Genomic DNA, 19,826 nt, shown 5'->3' with positions numbered 1-19,826 from the left:
TGAAGACAGGGAGGGAAGCAGGGAGGGCAGGATTAGCAAAGGAAACCAGAAGCAGCAGTGTCTGCCTCTGACCTTGGCTGTGGAAGAGGGGAAAGGAGGAAAGGCACCACTGGCTGTGGGACAGCAGTTTTCTCTGGAAAGACAGGCAAAAATCCTACCCAGGAAAGGAGGAAAAGGGAAAGTGTGGCACAAAGGCAGCTGGACCTGGGTTCCAGGGGTTGGGTTGCACTGGCAAAGGGAGGCTGTTTACGCGGGAAGGTGGCAGGACTGGAGCAGCAGGAGAGGATGACTGCAGTGGAGGAAGTCAAACTCGGGATGGGGTTTCCACTAGGAATGACAGAGCAGCGGGAGGGAGAGCAGCACTAGAGGAAATGGATGCTGGGGGCGAGCCAATATTGTCTTTGCGATAGGAGAGAGTGTCAGAGGAGGAGGAGCAAGGAGGCTGGAGAGACCCAATAACCAAATAAATGTAAGAGAAGGGAAGGGGAGCCGGGAGTGGCTGGATAACACCCACGGAGGGCTGCGAGCGAGGGCCGGCGGAGGGGGAAGACCTGGCGTGAGCGCAGGGCAGGCCCGAGCAGCCCCAGCAGCAGCAGCAGGGGCAGCAGCAGGTGAGGATGCGCTGCGGGCCGTGCCGAGCCGAGCCGAGCCGAGCCGAGCCGAGCCGAGCCGAGCCGAGCCGAGCCCCCCGCGCCGCAGGGCCGCCGCAGGGCCGGGGCGCGGGGCGGGGGCTCCTCCCGCGCTGTCCCCGCCCCCCGCGCTGTCCCCGCTCCGCGCCGGGCGGGGCTCGGGGCTCACGCAGCGGGGCTGCGGGTACCGCGCTCCCTCCGCGCAGCGCGGGCAGCGCCGAGGTACGGCCGGGATTGGGGAGCGGGGAGCGGGGATGGGGGCGGCCCCTCTTCCCGGGTGCGTGTGCGCAGCGCGGGCGACGCCCGCAGCCTCTCCGCAGCCCGGATCGGCGCGGAGCGGGCTCGGCGCTGTCAGAGCCGCCCCGCCCCGCCCTACCCTGCCCTGCCCTGCGGCGGCCCCGGCCCGTCCCCGGGGGCAGCGGCGGCCGCCGCCCCTTTCCCTCCCTCCCCTTCCCTCCCTCCCCGCCCGCGGTGCCGCCTCCGCCGCGCAGCCGCACGCCCCGCGCGGTGCGGTGCGGAGAGCCCGGCTCGGCTGCTGCTCCTGCGGTATTCCTTGCTAGACGGATGTAATTCCTCCTTTATTTTTCTTGGCCGGGGCGGGGCGCGGGGGGCGGCGCGGGGGTCGCGGCGCTGTCAGCCGGGCCCGCTGCGGGGCTTTGTGTGCGGGAGCGCCGCGCTGACCCCGCGGGCTCCGGCTGCGGGGCTGCGGTCCGGGCGCGGCCATCGCCGGGTGCCGCGGTGCCCGCAGTCAGCGGCACAACGCGTGGGCTTGGCTCGGTTGTCTCGGGGCTGGCTCTGGCTGTTAGGTGGGTACAGGCCTGATTTAACAAAAAAAATATGGCAGACTTGTGCTAGAGACTGTGAGACTGCAGCAGCTCTGAAAAACCCTTGTTCATGGCATCCGGGGCTGACGTTTCATTCAGTAGCTGATGTTTTTCCTTTTGGAGTGATGATACAGAGCTAGAGTGAGCGCTGAATTTGTGATGTTGATGTCTTAATCGTGAATGAAATTGCATTCTCGTTTAAAGGTGAGTAGTGATCTGTGTTTCTACGTTGTGCTTCTCATTGTCCATAGGTATAAATGCTAAATGTTCCAGATCAGGATTGCAGGGAGAGGGAATAAACAGAAACTGTCAAGATCCGGAGCGTTCGGCTCATCCTTCGACCTTTATTGACAGGATACCAGCATTATGAAACCTGACTATTGAACAGTTCGTGAAAAGGTCTGGAATTCCCGCAGCCCGGCATCGTGCTGACAGGCATCTTGGGGAACAATGCTCCCCGGAGCCGGGGCTGGAGAGGCAGGGCAGGGAGAGGAATTTATTCCGAGAGATAGCAGCCGTGTGGAAATGTCAGGGGAGGCTCCGACTCCTCAGGCCATTGCAGGAAAGCTCCGCTGGAGGAAGGACTTGCATATGCTCAGAAGGCTCTGGAGAGAGACAGGAGTAAAAATGGAATGGGATAAAGGGCTGGGAAGGTGGGTGATGGAAGTGGGATGTGATTTTTAAAGATTTGTTCTTATCCTTTAGCGGTTTTTTTTCGGGTTTTTTCTCGCTCTGTGTTTCTGGGGAGAGCAGAAATGGCTGTAGTGATGCCTCCATGACTTAGCAGTGGTTGTAGGGCTGCGAGGAGGGATGAAGGGCTGGCTCATGTGTCACAACTAGTGCTGAAGAGGCAGTAAAATAGGGAATATTTTGTTACTTCATGTATATTTTGTTATTTCAGGAACATAAGCGTGGAATTATGAATGTGGAATCAGGAGGTCAGGTTCTGGAACAGAACCCGCTTTGGGTTTTTCTGTAATGCAGGTTAAGTGCAGCAAATGACACTCACTAAAGCAGGATGCAGCATTTTGGGATAAATAGGAGCTTGCAGCAGCCATGTGGCAAAAAGCGTTAGAGATGCTGTTTCATCTCGGTGGTGGCACAGATCCTGCAGCTTCTGGAGCTGCTGTGTGTCACTGAGCCCTGCCTGCACACAGGAGTGGGGCAGAGAGGGGCAAAACCCTCCTGCTGCATGTATGGAGCCCAGGATACTGCTGTGTGCTGCTCCAGGAGCCCCTGGGGAGTGGGAGTACAAACCATTTTATGAAAGATGTTTTCTTTTTCCTTCATCATCTCTAAAATGGAATCAGCTCAGCCCCCTTTATTGGATGGGCCTGGATTGCTCGTTTGCATTACGTCACCTGACTAAGGATTTATTTTTCATGTGGGTCAGTTATGGGATGAAATATTTGTAGTTGGATTGCCTGCAAAATACTTGTATTTCGTTAGCAAGGAGTGCATGAACATCTTTCATGGAACACAGAGGAGAAAGTCTGTTTATGCAGATGTTTAAGGGTCAGACTGCAAAAGTTATTTAGACTGTTAATCTCTATAGGCACCTAAATTCCTTAGTCATCTGATCTGGGCACAAGTGAACAACCAGTACAACAGTTTATCATTGCCCATTAGCCATGAGTCAGCTACTAAATCCTGCCCAGGCTGCTGTCTGTGGCCACAGGCTTCCTGATTGCCCTTTCCCTAGGGTCTGGGAATACTTCTGGAAGTGTGGGAGCCCCAGGGGCCAGACAGGTGACCTGTCAGGGCAAGGAGCCACTGGCTGCCCTTGGATGTCTCTGGCTCAGCTGAGCTTGTACAGGACAGTGGTGCAGGCTCTTTCCCGTGCTGCCTGGTAACTCCTGATGAGAGCAGGCCTGTGCTCCATGGTAGGAGCCCTGTGGAGCCATAAGGGCTTTCCTGGCATATCAGCTCCTGCTCTGGGCTGCTCCTGTTCCCAGCTGATGGAGCTGGGGAGGTTGCCAGCACGTTGGACCCTTACCTCTGCTGAGGCTCGTGGCAATTTTCCCAAGTGAAACCAGCAGGAATCTGGCCTAGAGGTGTGAATTGTGAAAATCCAGTTGCCTTCTCTTGCTTTAAACCCGAGAAACCATCTCGTGTTGGATTGTTCTGAGCAGATACTGCTTCTGTGGAGAAGCAAGGGTTGGAGCTGCAGCTCCACACCGAGGGGAGTGTGATCCAATGGGATGTGTGTCCTGCAGAGCCTGGCTTGGAGCCTGCTTCCCCCACTGCTGGGTTCTTTCCCCCCCACCCACATGTGGTTTTTGTTTGTCAGCCTTTTATTATTACTCTTAAAATGATCTGCTGTGAATTTGTTTTTCTAATGAACATGAATACAATGTTGCAGCAGTTACAGCTGGACCTTTGGAAGCCTTTCCTGTAATGAAAAAAGGGTTTCAGAGAGATTACATGTTTTTTAAAAAAAGAAAGATGTAAGAAAAATTCTTCTTATGCCCAGTAGACCCCAACTTATTCAACAGCTTGATCAGAGTGACATAGATCAATTCTATATGTATTTAAACAGGCAGGTTTTTTCTCTTTTGTCCAACTTTATTTCTTTTTCATGTATTGTTAATCCCAGACACATTTTTTACTGTCCATTCCTCATTAAAAAGGCCAGTTTTGCATGGAAAAAAGCTTTGATGTGTGTTGTTAGGTGAGGGTTGAGTTCATAACAGATTTTATGGCTGGGGGAGCTGTGTCTGGAAGTGTTATTTCTGATTGCAGTGAAATGTATGTGATTATTGAAAGGTATGCACCAATGTATAAATGTTGTACTTGGGGATTGTGTACATCTCCCTATGCCCAAGGACAGATTAAGGTTGAGGATTACATTGAGCTATTGTTTTTCATCACTGTTAACATTTTTCTCATCATCTTCTCTTCTCTGTGAGGTTTTTTCTCGTTGAACAGTGATAATTTCAGGATGTTCTTACTTTGTCATGTCTTTTAACTTTTCAGCTATTCTCTTAATATGTTATTTGATTGTTTCATGTATTTACTCTCCTACTACATTGCACAAACTTTTATTTGTTTTTAAGATGCATGTGTTTTAGCCTACCACAAACCCCTTTGGTGTGTCACCACTGCCACCAGAGGAACACATTTACGCTGCTGTGCAGCCACTTTTATTCCACAAAGTGCTGAGTGTTAGAACTTTAAAAAGAAATGGTGAGTTGGTTTGATTTGTTCAGCAGCCCCTGATGTTGAGAGGGCAGTGGGGACTGAACAGAAGAGGCACTGCATGTGGAGCCCTGGTGGCAGCAGATGCTGACCCACACCTGTTGGATACTGGGAATAGCCTCTCTGGTCATAGCTGTGCCCTTGGAACAGGAGAGGTGTGTCATTAACACTCTGTCCTGAGAGCTAAAAATACTCTGCCACCAAACTGTTCACAGGTAAATGTTCCAGATTTAGCGGTTTTTCTGTTGACTGGTTTTCCAAACATAGGCTGTTCCCTTTTTGGGAGAAGTAGCCAGACCTGCTGAGCGATTTGCCTGTGATCTGTGAAATGTTCAGGAATGATGTTCCTGGATTTCATCTCGGGTTTTGCTCACGAGTCCAGAGCTGTGTACCAGAGGAAACAGTTTCTCCTTCTCTGTGAGAATAGGAAACACAGATGCAAATCATCAGAGAAGCTTGCCTTGAAAAACAAAGTGTTTGTATTTTATTTTTAAGACAGGAATAGGGATTGACTGAGAGCTCAGTTTGATTGCTTTGACCACTGGGTTTGGTTTTGTTAATCATGTCTCAATACAACGTGGAATCATCTCTGGAATTGGCAGCTGCTACTCTGCATGAAATGTGGGGTCTGGGAAGAGATGTAGCTGCAGACCCAGATTTAGGATGTGACCAGAGAGGAAGAGATGCAGACCTGGAGCCACCCAGCCATGCTCCACTACCCACATGAGAGACTGCCACGGGCTTAATGGGTTTGAAGTAGCTAACTTAATGAATAAAGCATTTATGCTTCATGTGCTCAGTCTCCCCGTAGGAAGTGCTGGAGTGGCTGTTGTGACCCTTCCTTCAGACACCTTTAGTTCTGGCCTTTGTTTTTCAGCTTGCCTTGAGGTTTTGGAAAGCAGCATCGCATTGAGATCATGCCTGTGCTAAAATCTCCTGGCCAGGGCTGCAGTGGTGCCTGCAGAGATCAGGGAGGATCATGCCCCACCCCAAAACTGTGGAGCTGGATTTTCCATTTTCCCCCTTCCTTGGAGGCGTCAGTGGCCGGCCTGGGTGGGAGGTGCTCCGAGGTGACGCAGAGGTTCCTCTCCACGCCAGGCTCTGACATTTTAAGGTTATACTGATTACCCACTTTATCCCTGGCAGACATTTTTCCCAAGCCAGACCTACAGTCTTCATTGGGAAGTCTTTAGTTTTTGCTGTGGGATTCAGACCTTTGACCAAGAACGTGGTCAAGGTCTTCTACAAGGAGTTGTGGGGATTTCCTGCCATCCAGCAGTAATCCAGATCCGCAGCTTTTGGTTTTGTAAGTTCCTGCCTTTTGTTCTGAATTAATCCTATTGCTCTATGGATTGATTTATTACAGAATGACATGGGTATCTGCTTTTGGTTCTTACATGATAAAAGGGAGCCTTGTGTTTGCAAGGGCATGGAAACTGTGCATGGTGAGCTCTGGCAGTGTGGGCAGAGCCCGGGCTACAGTGGAGCTGATCACTCTGGGGTTGTGCACCAGGACCAAAAGCTGATTTTTCCCACTCATTAAATCAATTTTGCTTAGTGCCTAGACACTACAAATGCTCCAGCTAATTATAGCAAGCAGCTCCTCTGTTTTTTTGGCTTGGAAGGGAAAAGTTGCTGCCTGTTGTATGTGAACTAATTTAACGTAGATACATTTATTTGAACATTCACAGGTTTTGGATTTGTACATTCCAGGTGTTGGCTTTTGTCAGTAGCTGGCTTTTGTCAATGGTGAGACTTTTCTTGTCAAGGGCTTTCAGTGACTTTTCTCCTAGTGAACAAATATTTAATGAAAATGTTTCAGGGTCATCTGCACCACTCCCTGCAGATGGGGTGGATGGCTTGTGGCTCTGGGGTGCCAGTGGCACACACATTTATAGCAACTCTGGAATGCAGCTTGGAGTTAATTTTTGGAAAGGGGCTTTGGGCCTAGATCTGCCTTTTAGAAATCTGGATGTTTGATACAGGAGGATCATCCAGTAGATCACCCTTTGCTAGAGCCTGGATCGTGCAGTGAAGGAGTCAGGAGAGTTCTCTATAAGTTAACAGGAATTCTCTGTCATGTAGGATCCATATGGAATAAAGATAACCTGCTTAATTTAACAGCTGTTTCTTTTTTGTAATGTAAAATATTGTGACCTTTTTTGGAGCATAATGCCATGAATAACTCTCTGCAGTTTCATCATAGTAAAAGAAGAATCGATTAATTGCTACCTTTTTATTTTTAACCGTTATTTAGAGTAATGTATTCTTAGAGCAATTTTAGATGCTTTTAGGAGGCTAGGTCCTGAGCCTGAAAGAAATCTGGCTGACTTTGGTGGGGCTACACTGATTATCACAAGTCAAAAAATCTGCCTTGCACTTTTTGAGTTTTCATAAAACAAACACTGGAGCCTGTTGTGTTTTATTCTGTTGGTGTTTTTGGCATCAGAGAAGCTTTTCCTGATTGTTTTCCTCATTTGAAGGCTGATTGTACTGAGTGACCTCTTGCTACTAAAGGGTGGGTCAGTTTATGTGGGAAAGTCTTAGTCAATGTGTCTGGGAGATAAGTGGGACTGCATCCCAACGAGCCTTGTGCGTTAAATACTGGAATGTGCTGGGGAGCTGCCAGGAGATTGGAAGCAGGACTCTGCGACAAGCCCAATGCAGTCACACTCTCCCTAAAATAGCACTGTGGATAACAGGAGATCTGCAAAGTTATCACTTACCTCATTTTCGCACAAATTCTTTCCTAAAAATGGATTATTGACTGAGGATTCGGGCGGGTTTTTCTGGTAATATATTCCATTTACATTTTGAGAGCAGTCATGTCCCTCTTAAGTCTTTGGCTGCAGGTAAGAGGGAAAAAGCTGTGGTGAAGCCCCCCAAATCCCAGCCCAGGAAAAGCCTTTGGTATCATCCTCATCATCACCTGAATGAGAAATGAGATGGGTTTTACCTCAGTGTAGGTCAGTAGGAGCCTCTTCAAATTCTCCTTGAACAGTCTGGAAGTATCAGGGCAGAAATGAATAAATTCAGCGGCCTCAGACGTGCTTGGGCTGGCTGTGGGTGACAGGCTTTTGGCACCAGCCCCTGGATGCAAACAGCCAGTGTTTGGATATTCAAATGAGCAGTGGTTTACCACTGCAGACCATAGATGGTTTTGTTTAAGGGGAAAAAGAAGCAAATTTGATTTTCGGCCCCGTGTCAAATTTGTCGAGGGAAGAATCTGATTGTGCAGCTTTAGTGGTTAGCATAAGCCAGTTAAACATTAAACCTGGGGTGCCTGAATTAGTTTCTTTCAGAAAGAGGATGAGTTGGCTGCTAAATGGGATAGTGTGAGGAAAGTGCGGGGGCAGCTGGGTTGGGAGCAAGGTTGGGTGATCCTGAGTCAGCAGGTGGTTGTTTAGCCCTGCTGAGAGGCTGCCCCAGGAAAGTATGGATCCAAACAACCATTCCATGGAACTGTGTTTGCCCTGCTGCAGGGACCTGCACAAGGAGCTCTGTGAAAGGGAAAATAAAAGTGGGATTGTCAGGGCATCATAAAAGTCTGGAGTGCTGTAAGTTGTGACCTCTTAGTGCCTGCAGATTTGAGGATGAGCTGCACTCTTGGAAAGGCAAATGGATTAGAGGTAATTTGTGGAAAATATCCCCCAGCTTCTGGTGTGCACAGCCAGCCTGGTGTCTCTTCAGCTCCTGAGCCCCTCGAGGTGTGACTCCCAACAGGCCTGGAGCAGGACTGCCATCCCTGGCCCTGGGAATCAGACCCACAGGGATTGTGCTGGGAGCAGAGCGGGGTCATATCCCCTGTGCCACTGAGGTTCTCCATGGAGAGGACACTCACTCAGCCACAGCTGCCAGGCTCTGCTCCCCTGCTCCTCAAAAAGGGGAAGCTGTGACCCTCAGGATGCAGTGGGGTGCTGTGGTTGTGCTCTGAGGTTGGCTGGGAAGAGGATGTGGCACAGCAGCCCCACCCTGTGCCCCCGGGGGATTCCCTGACCCCAGGTGCCCCCCTGATCCAGCTTTGCAGCTTCCCAGCGCCCTGGTGTGTAAAGGAGCTTTATTGCTGCTCCAGGGAGGGACATGATGACATCAAACCCAGGTAAGAGGGAAAGAGAGGTAAAACCTGCAATGCAATGGAGTTTCACTGAGCTCTGCCTTCTCCGGCCTTGCGCACTTTCAGGTTTTGTACCAGGAGGCATAAAAATTTCCAGAAATTGCAGTTTATGTAAGAGATGTGAATAATGGCTAATAATAAGTGAAACTGCCATGAGGAGCTGGAAGAGGGGGGAAGCAGGTTATTTTTAGAGATCTATTCTCATTGTATGCTAGACAAACAAGAATAAGGTGACTTTGCATTTAACATATACCACAAAGAAGTAAAGATATTTTCCCCAGATGAGTCCCCATGGTGCAGTAATGGTCTGTGCTATCTGCCAGCTTAGGAATGAGGCTCAAAACTGCTTCTTTGCTGTTTAGTAAGGAAAAAAGAACCTTCCATGCTCATTTTCTTTGCAGTACTGTTATTCTTCTTGCTCTGTGAAGCTTGAGAATGAAGTATCTGAATCCCCACTTGTGCCAAGTTACACAACTACATCACTGGTGTGTCCATTTACACCATCACAGTCTGGGACTTGAGGTTTTAAATCCTTTTCACAGAGAAATATGCACAAGAACATCTCAGAATTACAGAATTAACTAGGTTGGAAAAGATCTTTGAGATCCTTGAGCCCAACCTATATCTGAGATAATTTTGTATTGCTCAGTCATGTTTCACAACCATTTTAGAAAAGTGAAGATTGTAAAACAAGTGACAAGGTCCCAAAATGTCGGAGTCAGGGGTGGTGCTCCCTCTCCGTGGGCAGGTGACAGGGAGCACACAGCTCTTATCTAGCTGTGTTTTTAGTCTGAGTAATCCTAATCAGGTAGTAAATCCTGAGTGAGATTATGCTGCTGCAGCAAGTGCAGCAAAGATCAGCTGCAGGGCTGGAGTGGGATCTGGAGATGCCTGCTTGGATGTTCACTGGGGCAAAGCAGGACTTTGGAGGCTTTGTAGCATCTTCCCCTGAAGGAGTGGGGAAGCAGCCCAGTGAAGACAAATGGTGTGTTGGCTGCAGCAGGGCTGACAGGTGAGGAGCACATGGGCATTCCAGGCCGAGGCGGAGCAATGAGGGATGTTTCTACAGCTGCTGCTGACCAGCAGAAAATAACATGAATCACTTGGGGTTGCAGTGGCACAGCAGAGCTGCTGCAGAGTTCAGAGAGTCCCAGAGTTCCTCGGATTCCTGGCACGGGGCGATGAACCCCCGCATCACCTTTAGGGCAGTGTTCTGAGCACAGCATCCATGTTATTCCAGAGTGCCTCTAACAGGAGGACAGCTGTTTGCAGTTTTAACTTCTGGTTGTCATAAGCTGTGGCAGGAATCCAGGGAGCCATGGAAGAATCCTGGGCCTGAAATTAATTTTCGGCCAACTCGATTAGATCGGCGCCCGTGGCAGACTTAGCACTAGAATTTTATGTGTATTTTGGGATAAATGCAGCCCCTTGCTGGTGTTTAGTAGCTTGGCCATCATATCTAAAAGAGAGCATGCAGATACATGAAACAAGGCACAAAATTATCCTTGTATGCATTCTTAATGCTTTGTGGATTGGTCAAACCAGTGCAATTTGATGGGAATGAGCATTGAGAAATGGTCACCATGCAGCAGCACAGCTGCTCCATCAGAGGGGAATGAATTCCCAAATTGCATCCCAAGCATGTTATTAGAGGATTAAAGAGCAGGGCAACTCACCTTGGCTAACTGTCCTGAAACTGTGCTCCACTCATCATACATATAAATAACTATTATGCAAATATTACCAGAGCAACAAAGCAGGTTTTGAATTTGCTTTGTGCCTTGCAAATGACCAAGTTTCTTGTCTCAGAGTTCCAAATGATAATCTTGTTTTCCCCAAACACAAAGCACTGAAATTACCTGTGCAATTAGAATATACCACTCCATTCCTCTTTCTCTGAATTGGTCTCAGTGTTCAGTAGCAGACTGGAATGTTTGCTACATAATTTCCTTCCTTGATTAAGTTAAAATTTAAGAAGATTTCCCATTTGGGCTGTCATCAGGAGGAATAAATCTTTGTTCCTTTTAAAAACTTGCCCATTTGACTGGCATCACCTGCTGTGTGCATATGTCCCTGCAGAGGGGAAACCACCTCAGTTTGTACCAGGAGAGGTTTAGGTTGGATATTAGAGAAAAATTCTTCATGGAAAGGATTGTCCAGCCCTGCACAATTGCCCTAGAGGGATTTAAAAGCTCTGTGGATGTGGCACTTGGGGACATGGTCAGTGGTGGCCTTGTTGGGTTAATAGTTGGACCTCAAGGTGTGTCAGGAATCAGGAGCTGGATGGATATTGGGTTCTGCTTCTAGGTGCTCGTGGGTTTTGTGCTGATACTTGGTCCTTGAATATTGCACCTCAGGGATCTGTTCCCCAAGAATCACCTGGAAAACCCTTTGCTACTCCTCAGAGAAGTCTTGAATATAACTTGCCATAGAGAACTTCCTGTTCCCTGGGGTGGTGGTTTGGGAATCAGGGTGTTATGATGGGAGGCTCCAAATTAACTGCAGATAATAATAATAATAATAATAATAATAATAATAATATTAATAATAATAATAATAATAATAATAATAATAATAATGATGATGATGATGATGATGATGATGATGATGATGATGATGATGATGATGATGATGATGTTGTGAAGTACTGTTAACAGCTCCTCTGTCGGTGGAATGACCATGCCAGCCTTGCCTGGGGTTTGGGTTTCTCCTACAGAGACTGATGAGAAAGTTCCCAGGAGTGACTTCTTTGGGGAAATGGTGTCCCTGTGTGTGGTGACTGGCACTTGGCCCATTTTCCTAGATTTATTGCTAGAGAACCCAGGTCTCCTCAGGGACAAGGAAGAATTTTCCTGGCTCTGTTGGTATGGAATTATTTTGCTCTACCTGTTCCTGATGGTGGCCATGGGAGCCAGGGGATCCTCCATGGTGTTGGAGGGGATGGACTGGAATGGGATTAGCATTGTGTTTGGAAGTGTGTTGTTTAAAAGTTGCATTTTGTGGTGGGGGAATCCAAACAGCCCAAATTCATGGGCTTGTTCCTGAGTTGCTGGGTTTAGAAGGAAGGCCAGGGGCTGTGTTGTGGTGTCAACAACAAGGGGGAGGAGGCTTTGTAATTTGAGTGTTGCAGCAAACAGAAACCCAGCAAAGGCCAGAAGAAATGCAGCTGAGGGAATTTTTGTACAAGCCTATGGTTAATTTTAGCTGGGAGTTTGGGATGTAGTTTTTTTTATTGGATTTTAATTTCAAGGGCTGCTGAGGGATGGAGAAGAAAGGATGTTGTGTGTGTGTGTGCTGACCTCCCAGCTCTGGTTTTAGTTGTGACACCTGGCTGGGTTCAGCAGCTGGGTGTTGGAAAGCTTTCATAATTAGGAATTTTGTGCTTTGTGCATGGTGGTTTCTGCTGGAGACTATGGTAAGTGTCCCCAGCTCTGTTTCCATGCAGAACTCAAAATGGCATGGGAAGAACAAGACTTTGCACAGAGCTGTGTCACAGCCTCCTCTTTGGTGGCCTCTCCCTATTACAGTGCTGTGATTGTGAGGCATCCATAAAGCCAGTGCTTTGCTAAAAATAGGCCATTCCTCTTGCAAATGCTATTACAATTCTGATATTCAAATATTAAACCTTCTCTGCAGTTTTAAAAATAGCTGTGAACAGAGAAATCCTTTCCTTATTCTTAGCTGAGGAGTTGAATATTGAACAAGTCAAAGGCTCAGTCCCGAGGCTGGAGCTGTGTGGGAGTTGAGCTGAGGCTTCTTCACCCCTGTTTCTTCACCCCTCATCTGCTGTTGTTGTTGAACACAGAGGACAGGTGGGTGGGAAGAGAAACTAGCAGGAAGTGGATCAAAAGAAACTGAGGAGTGGCCAAAATGAAATGGAGAAAATAAGAGAGGAAGCAAAGTGAGAGGAAAAACCAGGATTTAAGTAGCAAACTACATTGAGAGTATTTCATCAGAACAAGGCTCTGGTCCTGATGGCTGCCAGACAGGGATTGGGGAGCAGCTGGCAGAGGGTGTGAGGCAGCCCTGCCTCTCTCCCAGGGCTGTGGGTACAGCCTGTGGGCTCTGTGCCTGTGGCAGGAGCACTGCAAATTGCAGCAAGCCACTAATTGCCTTTGGGAGGCCACTTACAAGGGTGGGAGCATCCTGAGGATTGAACTCAGTGGGAAGATCAAGGGCTTGGCAACTTGGGGTGTGTGCTCCAAGTGCTGATATCCTGAGCCTACACGCTTCAAGAATGCACAAATTGAAAGGCAAGTGGTTTTTTTTTCTCCCCCTTCCAATGTTCTTGTGCATTAACTAATGCAAAATTTAATAATAAAATACCATTTCAGCAAAATAATTTCCTTCCATTTGCCATCAACAAAAGGCATATTGGAAAAGACAATTTCCTCTAGCGTAAAATAAAGGACAAGCAAGCAGAAATGACCATTGTAGATTTAATGGAGAAAAATGGATTTATCATGTGGCTTGATAGTCATCTTAATGATATTATAAGGCAAGGAGGGAACCAAACAATGCCCATCTTTTATCATGGAAATGAAGGCCAGGAAGGCTTTCAGCAAACACTGTTTAGCCAAAAATAAGGGTGAAGGAAAATATAATTTGACCATATAATCCTGAGGGTCCAGGTGAGTGGTGGCAGGGCTGCTCTCTTTGCCTTATAAATTCCAAGGGAAAGGAGATCCTTTTCCCTTTCTGTGGGGAGGAGACCAGCACTAACATTTATCAGCTTAAGCTGGGTTCAACCAATTGTGTTCAGCTGGAAACCGCTCTGATGATCATCCATCACAGCTGGAGCCTTCTTGGGAGAGAATCCTGGAGCAGGTGGATCCCACAAGGCAAAACCAGAACGCTTTTTGTCTCTGACAGCATTATCCATAGCCTAACAGGCTTGTCCTGGATTTCCCCCAGCAGGAATGCCATTTTGGCATGTGCTGCCAGAAGGCTGGCAGCGAGGGAAGGGCTCGATAAATCTCCGTGTCGTCGCTGTGTCTGGAATCACTTTGGGATCGCAGCGTTTCAGTGCCCTAATGCTGCCCCTTGTGTCCCAGCAGCTGCCTCTGGAGCTCTGCCCTCCTTTAGGAGCTGCTCCAGGAAAGGGAAGGTCCCTGTGTGCTCTCCTACCTCTCCTGGCACACAGCCACCCTGTTCTGGTCACAAAGCCCACATCTTGGAAACCCAAAAGGGCACAAATTTCAGTCACAGATGAAACACCTCCCAAAAAACCCCCCATGCTGTGGAGAGGGCATGGCATGGCTGGTCACACACCAGGATCCAGCCCTGGTTTGCAGTGGCCTTTGGTGTCACCATGATATTTTCTGAAAAATACCTTTGTCAGAATTTTTCTACTGACAATCTGAGAAACCTCAGAAAAGAAATGTAAGCAATAATTATCTGATTGCTTAGAATGTGATCAGGAGGTTGTTTACCAGCAGGTGCACCTTTGATTGGTTCCATGTGAATTGTTTTTACTTAATGACCAATCCCAGTCCAGCTGTGTTGGACTCTCTGGTCTGTCACAGGTTTTTATTATTCATTCTTGTTAAGCCTTCTGATGTCTCCTTTCTCTTTCTTTAGAGTAGTTTTAGTATATAATCTCTTTTGAAATAATATAATATCACAATATAAGCAATCAGGCCTCTGAGAGCTTGGAGTCAATTCTCATCTCTCACCTCATCCTGCAGAGACCTCACAGTCAGGGTCTCTCAATTAGCCAGTGATGTTTCCTTTGTCCAGGTCACCTGTTGCTGTAAGTGGAGCCAGGATTCTTGAGCATTGATGTGTATCAGGTCCCTCAGGTGTGGCACTTGTGCCTGTTGTCACCCCAAAGGCAGCTGTCTTGGCTCAGATTTGCACACAAATGAGTTTTTAGTTCCCCCTGCTTTAGCAATCTAGGGAGAACTGAGTGGTTTGTCTTTGGAAGGCCATGCTGAGGTGGTGCAATGTCCATATGTGCTGTGCAGGGAGCTGTCCTGCAGGCCACCAGGGTCCCCCTAATGCCTTTACCTGTGTCACATTAACCACTTTACATGCAGAGATGTTGATGCACATCTCACACCATAATGGTGCTGGGGTGAGCAGTTAGTGCATTATTTTAATTCAGTAACATCCTGCAGGGATGAAATTCTGCACACTGGCATTGTTTCCTGGGCAGAGCACACTCACAGGAAATAACAGAGGTTAGCAGGCCTCCCAAATAAGTTAATTTTTATTCTCCTCTGTTACGTTTGAGTTATGGATGAAGAAGGGTGAGCTATATCAGCTCTGGATGGTCTGGATAGTCCAGGTATGCATTTCCATGGCTGTGATGGCACTGCCTGCTGGTGGCAGTGATCCTGATGCTTCCTGCCAGGTATCACCTTCACCTTTCTGTCTGGCATCCCCACATCTTTTGTCTCCTTCAGTTTTATTCAGTTATTTTCATTTTCAAATCACAGTGTCCTCATGAACCAGCCAGCCTGTACCCAGCTGTTGGGTTTTCTCAGATAACTTTTGGAGGCTATGAAAGTAAAAGTATCTGGAATATCTTAAGGGACCTTGGATTCAGTGCTCATTTTTCATTGACAAAATCCAGACCAGCTTTGGAAAGGTGAGCAAAATTTAATGTTATGTCAAGAGGAATGCTGAGCGTTGCTCTGGAAGGGAATGAAAAAGAAGTTGTTCAGACTTATGGCTGGCAGTTCTCAGCAGGGCTGAATTGCAGATCCCTTGTCATCAACTTGCTCATAAACCATCCTTGATTAATTTAGTAGCAGGTCCAAGTGGGAGGAAGGAGAGGGAGCTGTGCTGGTCTTGATGAAAGAAAATCTGCCCGAGGAGCAGGCAAATCCAAGCTGTAATTCCTGCAAACATGCTTCAAACATGGCCCTAATTTTGCTCATTCAGAACCTCTTTTCTCCAAATCTTGGCATGGATTCCTGCAGGCAAATGTGTCCATGTCTTCATTTGTCAGAGTAAAGCAGTGAGGGCTGAGGTAGGGACCAGAATTCCCAGGACACAGACTGGGAGAGGCTTTCTGGGAGTAGGATGTGGGCTCATGTGCTCTGTGATCTGGGGAAAAAACCCTAAATGGGGAAAAATAAAGGCCAGACAAAGCCCTATAGCAGCATTCCAGGGCTAGAGAATTCCTGCATAGCCCTGTGACCACCTGCTGCCCTTAGGGCTCCTCCCAGAATGTTTTGTGCTGTGTCCACTTTCCTGTTTCACTTGCACTGAGATAAATGTACTGATGGGTGTGATTTTTTTCTTGGTTGAAAATTTTGTGAGTATTCCCTGGATTTGCAGAGCAGATGGTGACTCTGTTTTCCCTGCTCTGACCTTGTGAGCCTTCCCAAAGCTTGGGCAGGGTGAGGTATCCCAAAATCCCTGCTAGAGACACAGCTGCTGTAGGCTGACTGTTTGGGATAATGAAAGGAGAGATCAGAGTTTTGCCTCAGGCTTGGAGCATTGGAGACCAAATTAATTTTGATGGGAGTTGTTGGTGTCCAACACCTGTGAAAATGAAACTTCCAGCATTTTGCTGCAGGTAAGGAATTGGCTCTGTGCTCTCAGTGCTGTTTTTTTTTTCCCAAATGATCCTATAGAGTTACAGAAGTAATTACTTTGGGGGTAAAACGTTGCTTTTGATATTTTTCTGCCAGTTTTGTTGCTAAAAGAGTGATGATGAGGCTAAATTTGTACCCCTCAGTAGAACTGGTTAATTAATGTGTTATTTGTGCTCACTCAGAGTCACAAATCAGTAGGGGAAGGTTTAACATCAGAGAGGTAAAGTGAAAATGTGAGTATCCATTTCCCCAAACCCACAGCCTGTCCCCTTGCTGGGTTATTTATTCGCCTGCACTCTCCTGTCGGACACTTGAGAGTGGCAGTTCTATTTTAGCTGATAATTTGTCTATGGTTGGGTTTCTCCTGACTGACACCTCCCCACAGGAGCCTAGACCCTCCCCTTGTGCCGGTGGGAGATGAGGTCATGGATGCCTGCTTTGGCCTGGAGGAGGCTGTGAGTAAGGAGTCATTTTTGTCCTGTGAAATGCCAGCCCTGGTGCCTGGCTGGGTCTGTGTCGGAGGGGAGGTGGGAGCTGGCAGCCCTTGCTCTGCACAGAATGTCTGAGGCTCTCTGTCATTTCCTGCTCTCCAGATCCCCCTCCTGCCTGGAACCCACACCCTGCTTTGTTCTGCCTTTGGCCAGCTTGGAGAGGTGCCTTGCTGTGCTACAGTTCTCAGGACAACAAACCCACCCCATCTCAGCGTGCTCCAGACTGTGGAATTCCAGTGCTGGATGGGGCTGGGGTGGTGTCACTCAGTGCCAGAAATGCAGATCCTGAAGGATGAGAAACTCTAGGGAAAATAGCCTGGTTAAAATCAGTGTTCAGTGTTGCTGTTCCTGCCATATGGGTGGGCTCCTGGCATTAACTGGGGCTCAAATGTTTTGATTTTTCACCCCCCTCTGTATTCCCTGCAACAACTTCTTTAAATCTTGTGCTTCACCAGGATCCTGGAAGAATCCAATAGCAGCCACTGGGGAAGGGAGCAGAGGAATACAGAGGAGGGTGCTTTCCTTGTGATGTTTGAGATTTTCAGCAGCCTTCAGGAATTCAGAGGTTTTATTTTAAATCAGGGTTTCTATTCATCTTTCAGCCAATTTCCCTAAATTCACAGGTAGCTCAAAGCTTCTGTAATAGCACAGGACTGGTAATTTTGCTGCTTATACCCAGGGTGTGCAGCAGAACTGAGCTGCCAAACAACCCCTCTGTTGTTGTACACAACCTGTGGCAACTTTGAATGGTATGAAGTTTTAATAGGCATTAAATCTTGGTAAAATACCCAGTACAACTCTTGTGTATCTGCAATTAATAAGTAATTCAGCCATGCCAAAGTCAAGCAAGCACAAATCCCCTTTATACCACACTGTACCATCTGTCTAATCTATCTGTGTCAAATACGGCTTGTTTGGGTCTGTCCTTCCACAGGCTGTTCTGGGTAGATGAAATTGAAATTTCTGGTCAGGGGAATACTTTTCTCTTCATGTTTCTAGCTCAGGTAACTAACATGTGTTTGGTGCTAGTTTTTGTAATGTATTTGGTAAACAAGTATGTGGTGGTCAGCACAAATATCTTTTTGTCATGGTTGACCAGAGGGATTTTACAGCTCGAGCACCTTCCCAGCAGTTCCTGTGGAAGAGCTGAGGGAAGGGATTGTGCTTCAGGCACTTGCAGGTGGACAAGCACCAAAGTGGATCCTGCAGGTTGATCTATTGCCCAGAGCTTGTTTTCTGTTTGTTCTCTGCTACTCTAGGAAGGCTCTGTTTGCCTGGAATTTGCATTAGGATGGTGGAATGTCAGAAAGGAATATTGAAAATGATTTGGTTTCCTTTTTGCTCCATTGTGCCAGTCTGTGTGAGCTGGAAGTGCTGGGGGAGTGCAAGGAACAGCACTGCAGTGGGGCAAAAATAAACTCTGGGATTTGCAGGTAACCTTTTCTTTTGATGTTTTTCCAAAGCTGCTGCAGTGCCCTGTGTCCTTGTGGGTTACAGAGCCTGCTGTGCCGGGAGCTGCTGTTGGAGAGAAGGAAATTCCTTTTGGAGCAGAGCTGGGGGCTGTGGCCATGGATGGATGGCTGGGGTTGTGGTGATTTGGGTTTTACTCTCTCTTCTGCACAGGAGATGCCTGAATATGGAAAATATGGGACATTTGCAGGGTCCAGAGATCCCAGAGGGGCTCCAGGGCAGGTAGGCCTGCAGGAGGGATGCCTGGGGGGAGCAGGACTGTGTCCAGGTGGTTCCCAGGCTCTGATGGAAACGGCTCAGCTCTGCTGCTCCTGCCCTGCACACCAGGCTCCAGTGGCCACTCCTATGGCTGGCGAATGGGAGATTTCTCTCTGGGGCTGCTGTTAAAGCAGCACAGACACAGCCTGCATTCATCATCACCCTCTGGAGTGAACCAGAGCACAGAGCTTTTCCTGAGATGCCTGTTTGGAACAAGAGCAATCTAACATTCTGCATTTTTACTTATTCAGTCACATTACCTCGCTCTGCTGCTCACCACCTCCCCTCAGCCTCACTCAGGTTTTTTTTTTTTTTGTCTCCATCTTTCATTTGCATGTGCTTTACAGGGAGAGATCCCTGGTCTCCAGACAGCTAAGCCTGCTGTGCAGTGCCACGTGAAGGGAAAGCAAACTCCAGCCATACAGGAACTAAAATGGCTGAGTTGGGGTGTGGTGAGTGTTAAGATGGAGCCAACCAAGCAGATCATTCTAGAAATTACACAGGCTGATTCTGCTGTCCCTGGTGAAGTTATGAGGCTTCCCCTTGTGTGTTGTGTTGGCATTGATGTCATCACTAATAGAGATGTTTTATTTCAAACCCCACCTTCAGTGCTTCTGTTCAGCTGGTGCAGGAATAGGAACCAGCAGTGAGATCCTCTGGAAGAGAAAGGGCAAAGTCAGGCTCCAAGGTCTGCTTTAACCTCTTGCTGCCAGTGCCAGCTTTTCATGGAGACTGTAATAATTGAAAAGCTGGCATAGTGTAATCCTGAGGTTTATATTAAAGCCTCTTATGAGTGCATCATGCATTTCCAAACACTCCCATTAATATATTCTTTTTGAGAAATGCTCTGATCTGGGCGCTCTCTGAGTTTGCCATTCCAAATAAGGATGCTTTAATTACTGGTGACCTGATTTGAATATGAGCTGGACTGATTTCATTTAAAATATTAATTGTAGTTCATTGGATTGGTTATGCTTTTGCTTTATTCCTGGAGCAGCCACGATCCTCACTCAAATCTGTGTGTTGAGGTCCTGTCTTACCCCAATTTCCATCAAAAAGGGACACAGCACTGACCTGATCCTTTCAGCTAAAAATGCCACTGTGCTTTTCCATCTCATTCCTCACTTTCACCGGGGCTTCTGGAGTCTGGTGTGTGGGTGGAAGCCACGGTCAGGATGGTGGTCAGGGCTCCAGGAGACATCTGGTCCCATCCCAGGCCTGTGTGAGGTCTGGGAGCTGCAGTGGGGCTGCACTTTCCCCAAGGAACTGTTACGCTGCATTTTTGGGAAGGAGGG

At 47.8% G+C, this 19,826-nt stretch overlaps 1 protein-coding gene across 5 annotated transcripts in view; it reads left to right on the top strand.

Annotated features, from left to right (window-relative positions):
- Nucleotides 1-484: 484 nt before the first annotated feature.
- Nucleotides 485-19,826, top strand: part of SPTBN1 (spectrin beta, non-erythrocytic 1) — a 115,912-nt gene continuing 96,570 nt past the window's right edge. For 2 of the 5 annotated variants that reach the window (XM_058021593.1, XM_058021589.1), the window contains exon 1: nt 1,099-1,195. The gene's annotated coding sequence lies outside the window, so the exon portion shown is untranslated. Of the gene's footprint in view, nt 612-766; nt 852-1,098; nt 1,196-1,528; nt 1,658-19,826 lie in introns of those variants that run through there. The other 3 variants (XM_058021590.1, XM_058021591.1, XM_058021592.1) reach the window with 3 other exon arrangements.

The sequence above is a fragment of the Melospiza georgiana genome, chromosome 3 (assembly GCF_028018845.1).
Source record: "Melospiza georgiana isolate bMelGeo1 chromosome 3, bMelGeo1.pri, whole genome shotgun sequence".
NCBI lineage: Eukaryota > Metazoa > Chordata > Aves > Passeriformes > Passerellidae > Melospiza > Melospiza georgiana.
Note: the sequence above shows the minus strand (reverse complement) of the source record. Positions and strands in the feature narration are given on the sequence as shown.